Source organism: Salvelinus alpinus, chromosome 17, assembly GCF_045679555.1.
Source record: "Salvelinus alpinus chromosome 17, SLU_Salpinus.1, whole genome shotgun sequence".
NCBI lineage: Eukaryota > Metazoa > Chordata > Actinopteri > Salmoniformes > Salmonidae > Salvelinus > Salvelinus alpinus.
In genome coordinates this window covers 39,161,922-39,167,921 of record NC_092102.1, presented here as the reverse complement: position 1 = coordinate 39,167,921, position 6,000 = coordinate 39,161,922, and positions in this window count along the sequence as shown.

The window sequence follows — 6,000 nt, the reverse complement described above, 5'->3', positions numbered from 1 at the left end:
TGGTAATACGGTACAGTGCTGTAGTGTAATCTAAGCCTGGGTTATGTTATTGGGTGGGCTTTTTAACACAGGCCCCATTTTAATTGCACTTAAAGCAGAATGGCAGAACATCAATCTTGATGAGTAGATCTGCATAGCCGTCCTCCCCAGACCAATCTATCACCATCCACGCCGGCAGGGTAACCCCCCCCCCCCCCCCCAGCACACACACACACACACACATACATACATACTCTCTCCCCCCACCTCTTGCCCCTTCCATCATTCCATCTGCGCCTTTCCCATTGAGGACTCTTCTAATACAGTCATAGGCGCACACAAACGCACACACACACAGTATAAAAATCAAAATAAATGGATAGTGGTCTCTTGTGTGTATGTAAGGTAAATCAAAGTGTACGGTTAATGCTCTCCTTGTGGTTGGCAGAGCTCTGGACAGACCAGGTGATGATGTCACTGAGTAGAGATGGAACTGTCACACCTTACCCCGTAATTCCACAGCATTGTGTGAAAACCTATCCAGAAATATCTCTCCTTCTGTGTAACAGCTAGTTGCTCTGCCAAAGTCAACACACCTATAGCTGGGATGTTTGTTTAAGGTAACACACACTTCTGCTGGACACAACTGAGCAGCATTATGGAGTTTGTTCACACTCCAGGCCTTAATGCTCAAATCAGTTTTGTTTTTACAATTTGTTTTGGAATACTGACTGTCCAAACAGCAAATTACATGTGACCAAATTGGATTGTTGTATGTTAAGACAGCAGTCATTATGCTGCCATGGCTACGCCAGTTGTCATAATAAACTAGGGGTGTGTGCGTAGTGGTGTAGGTTGATTGGTGGTGGTGCTCGAGCTTCCTATCACTCAGAAGTTAATGAAGCAATCTAAGGTGACAACAATGCCTGCCATGGACGTTTCCCAGTTGCTTTGAATGTTCAAAATCATAGTGTAAGAACACTTTTAAAGCCTTGAAGGATAAAATGATCCAACTTTCAAAACAAGTCCTTTTTTGAAAGCCACAGCAGTCAACTAGCTGGCCAGGTAGCTGTGTAGCTTTCTAGCACATTCACTCATTTGTAAACGATTAACAAGCCAGTTAGCTACCACAAGTTATTGTCAAACTGTCAACAGAGTACCTAGCAAGCAGCAAGATATGTCAAATAAATGTCTAAAAACCACTTGAGGGAAAATAAATCACATTTGACTATTTAGACACAAGTCAAATGTGTATCTGATTTCAAACCACGTACTGTAGGAAGGTGGTTTGAAATGTGGCTTGAAATATCAAATTCCATGTGCTTCTTGGCTGTTCAGACTACAGGAAAAATAACAGATTCCAATCAGATATGCAAAAAAAAATGGATTTGAGTCACTTCAAACTGCCAATGTGAACAAGGCTTTAGAGGACCTGTCAAGTTATTCAATACTTGGAACTGGAAGGAACTCAAAATCCAGAGATACAAAATGAACGAACAGAGGGGCTTCAACCGGGGCTTAACTTTCTGTGCCATACAGGTCCAGACCTCTTTTCAGACGCTGTATATAGTTATAGTTATACTTATATACAGGGAGCCTTCATCAATACAATTAAGTATGTAAAGGGAATAATGATACCTTATTAATGTGGCCATAGCCTGTCCTCCCACTCCTGTCTGGCTGGAGAGACATTAGCAGGGATCTCAATCTGGACTGTTTCACACATATCAAGATTTAATGACCCAGCTAATCAAATGTGGATGGGCTTGAGATTGCAGGTGACAGAGAGGAGAAGAGGTAGAGTGAGGGAGGTGGGGTGTGGAATGTATGTGCGCCTACATAACAGCATTAAGGAATTTAACATGGAAAACATGAGCAAAAGTCTAAAATCTCAATTTAAAGGAAGCAAAATGGTAACAAAATTAAAATTAGGAAAGGTGGTAAGAAAGGAGAGTGGGAGGGGATGAAAAATGAGAGTAGTATGAGGTAGGTGAGGAGTGGGAGGGTGGGAGGGGCCTTGGTCCTGCTGCTGTAAGCCTGTGTGAATGGCCCAGTAAGATGGAGTGGACAGGCTGTATGGGAGCAGCTGAAAGGACCCTCTTTCCTCTACATGATAACTTTGATCCCCTGGCTCCTCACACCAGTCAGCAATATTGTTAAACGGTGCTGGGTTAATACTTTAACCAACTCTCAGCATGAGGACGAGAGGGAGGGGCCACTGGGCCACTGTGCCACCCCCCACACACAGGCACGCACACACACACACACACACACACACACACACACACACACACACACACACACACACACACACACACACACACACACACACACACACACACACACACACACACACACACACACACACACACACACACACACACACACACACACACACACACACACACTCTCTCTCTTTATAAAAAACATACTTTCATATAAAAAACATGCTAATGCTGTGTGTTTCCTAATATTATACTCTGCAGAGTAACCTGTATAGGCTGTAAGCATACCATAGTAACACACTACATTATGTACACTATAATAAAAAAACTGCTTATTCAGCTAGAGGGTGAGATAGAAAGAGACAATGAAATAGAAGAGATACAAAGTTGAAAATAATACAAAAAAATGAACAACAAAGAGAGATATAGGGAATAGCTCATCACTCTGTGGCCCTGGTCCTCGACAGAGAGGGAAACCATGACTTCCTGAAGATGACAGGAAACACAAAGGCAGAATGTTCTGTCAGCACATCCCACTCACACAGACAGGTTAATGATTCTGTACCTAATACTGAGACACAAGCGGGGGGGGGGGGGGGGGGGTAAGGAGGAGAGGGAGAGAAAGAGGTAAGGAGAGGGATAGATAAATAGATAGAGAATGGAAAGAGTAAAAGAGATGGAGGGAGGGAAATCATCTACACTAAGGCCCTGATTACAGGTGTATTAGGAATGATGGGCTGTTTTTGTCTTTTTAATCCCCCCTAATATGACCCGGCCCATTCCATAATGAGGCAACACAAAAGGTACATGTCAAACACGGTTAACACACAACTCCGATTTCCCTTATATGGCACCTGTGTATTTATGTATAGAAATCTTCCATTTAATATAAAACAAGGTTAATTGTGACAAAGCAAACTTGCTCATCTTAATTTTACATGTTAGACTGGATTGTTGAATCAGATACCATGGGAAACGAAATATGGAAACTGAAAAGTCCCCTTCCATCTACTGCTTTGCCATGAGAACATTCCTCTCCTCTCTCCAAGACATCTATCTTTATTTGTGTACACTGCTGGATGTTCATGTTACCACCCACGCGTGCATCTGTATATATGTGTGTGTGTTTGTGTGTGTGTGGGTGGGTGCGTCCGTGCATGCGTGAATACGTGTGTGACAGAGTGGACGTGCTCTGTCACCAGCAGCATAGAGTTGACGCTTCCTTTACATGGCAGCTGCAAGGTTCCAGTGACGTATCAGTCAGCAGAACCATTGATCAGCACCAGGGTTAATCATTGCTGGTGCAGCCCAGAGGAGAGGGCCTTCCTGGGGAGAGCCTGGCTAGGCGAGGGGGAGGCTTCACCACAGGAGGCTCAGAGCTCCAACACTACAGTTTAGAGGAATGCCAATGGGGAAAACTGTATTTCTGTACTCTCTATATGCTTATGTATTTTTATATACATATCTGACATGTATATTGCTGGTCAGTAAAACACCCCTTTGTGATGGTGAGGTTGCACCTCATATGTGTGTGCCTGTGTGGGCGTGGGCGTGGGAGAGAGAGAGAGGGGGGAGAGAGAAAGTGCATAATGTGTGTATAGTGTGTGGTTGGGGGCTGATAGGGAGCAGCTATATAATCCCCCACCAAATGGACGGACTTCCGAAATGCGTGCAATGTGAAGCCGGATCTGTGCTGTGTCTACTCAGCACAACCTATTCACTCCCCTGAGCTAGAGAGTTAATAATTCAAAAGAGATCAGGAGAAAGAAGGGATATGCCTGAGTGACAACATAAAGAGAGGGATAGGAGAGAGAGTGTGTGTGTGAGAGAGAGAGAGAGAGAGAGAGAGAGAGAGAGATGAAGGGGTGGAGGGAGAGATTGAGAGATGGAGGCAGAGAGATGAGCAAGCGAGATGGAGAGATGGAGAGAGAGAGATGAGGAAGTGAGATGGGGAGACGGAGAGAGAAGAAAACAGGAAGATTGAGAATTAGAGAAAAAAAGAGAGCTCATTTATATCACTTTAAACCAGTGTTCTGCAGTGTTCTTCTGACTCAAGCGGTTACCCTTTTATGAAAAATAATTGAACGATTCAAAATAATGTCCACGTGTCACGTGTGTTGATGACATAGTGTTATCTCTACTACACCTTAAGTCTGGTCATATAAGACCTGTAGAGAATTTTCCATTCATTGTACAGAATGACGGCCTGTCTACATAGGACAGTAGCCCCGACAACGTGTCCTCAGGTCCAAGTCTTCAGAGTGGAGGAAAAACAGAAGCATAAAACCTTTACTTCAAGCCAGGAATCTGCTGATGGCACAGATACACAAACACAGGTTGAGAAAAGACAAAGGATAATCTGTCAGGCACATTGCGACATCACTCCTTCTTTTCATCACTCGTTTTGTCTGAGGGCCATCCCCGTTTCACCTCCCCTCTGCCCCCTACACTTGGCAGGCAGAGGAGACGTTAATGTTTAGCTGGGCAGCGGTGACAAGACTGACAGCACTCTTCTTTCATGGAAGACAGGATGAGAGAGAGTGAGAACTAGGGAAAGAGAGAGCATCAAAGCAGGACAAAGAGAGGAAGGAAGAGAGTGGGAGAGTGGAGAGAGAAAAGAGAGAGTGAGAGTGAAAGGACAGAACTTTTCCCCATCTCTCCATTCACAGTGAAAGGTTACATCACCAAGGTGGGCTGTGAAATGATGAAATTATGCTATTGTCATCTCTGGACCACCCCTCCCCCAACACACACAAAAACTCTACCTCCTTTCCTCCATCATCCACCCACACACACATCCCTCTCCCTTTCCTCCTCCTCCTCCTCCTCCACCATCTCGTCAGCAGTTTGATTCAGTACCTGCTGGGTGGTTACTCATTGAGCCGTTGAGACTCCAAGCAGCCGTGGAGGTGTATGGGTGTATGGGCAGCCACTGGGCAGGACCAAGGGGGGGCAACGCCACTTTGATTGACAGATGTGCCTGCGTCGTCCCAGTGCCTATTATCACAAAGCACAGGAAGTGGAGGGAGGGATTGGCTCGAATGCGAAAGGCGCTCTGCAGGGGCGGTTAATAATTGGGAAGCGTTGTACTATTAATGTGATGGAGAAAAAGGGCTTTGGAGGTGGACTGAAACTAGGGAGAGTTGAGTGTTGTTTTGGTTGTCAGATTGTGATGATGGTATTCAGTTAGTGGTGATCTGAAAGACAACAGCAGTACAAGTGGTTCAATTAGTTCATAGTGTGCTACATCAAATCAAAGCATATTGGTAGCATACACATATTTGCAGTTATTGCAGGTGCAGTGAAATGCTTGTGTTTCTAGCTCCAACAGGGCAGTAATACCTATCAATAATTAAAAACTATACATAACCCAGAAAAATCTAACAAAAACTTAAGAAATTAAGAAATATCAGAACGAGCAATGTCAAAGACCGAAATATAAACAAAAATATAAATGCAGCCTGCAAAAATGTCAATGATTTTACTGAGTTCCAGTTCATAGAAGGACAAGGTGCACATATGTAATGATCATGCTGTTAAATCAGCTTCTTGATATACCACACCTGTCAGGTGGATGGATTATCTTGGCAAAGGATAAATGTTCACTAACAAGGGATGTAAACAAATTTGTCCACAAAATGTGAGAAAAATAAGCTTTTTTCTGGGACCTTTTATTTCAGCTCATGAAACATAGAACAAACACTGTACATGTTGCAGTTATATTTTTGTTCAGTGTATATGCATATAATGTAATAATAATAAAAATAACAAATAAATAGATATACATATAATGGTG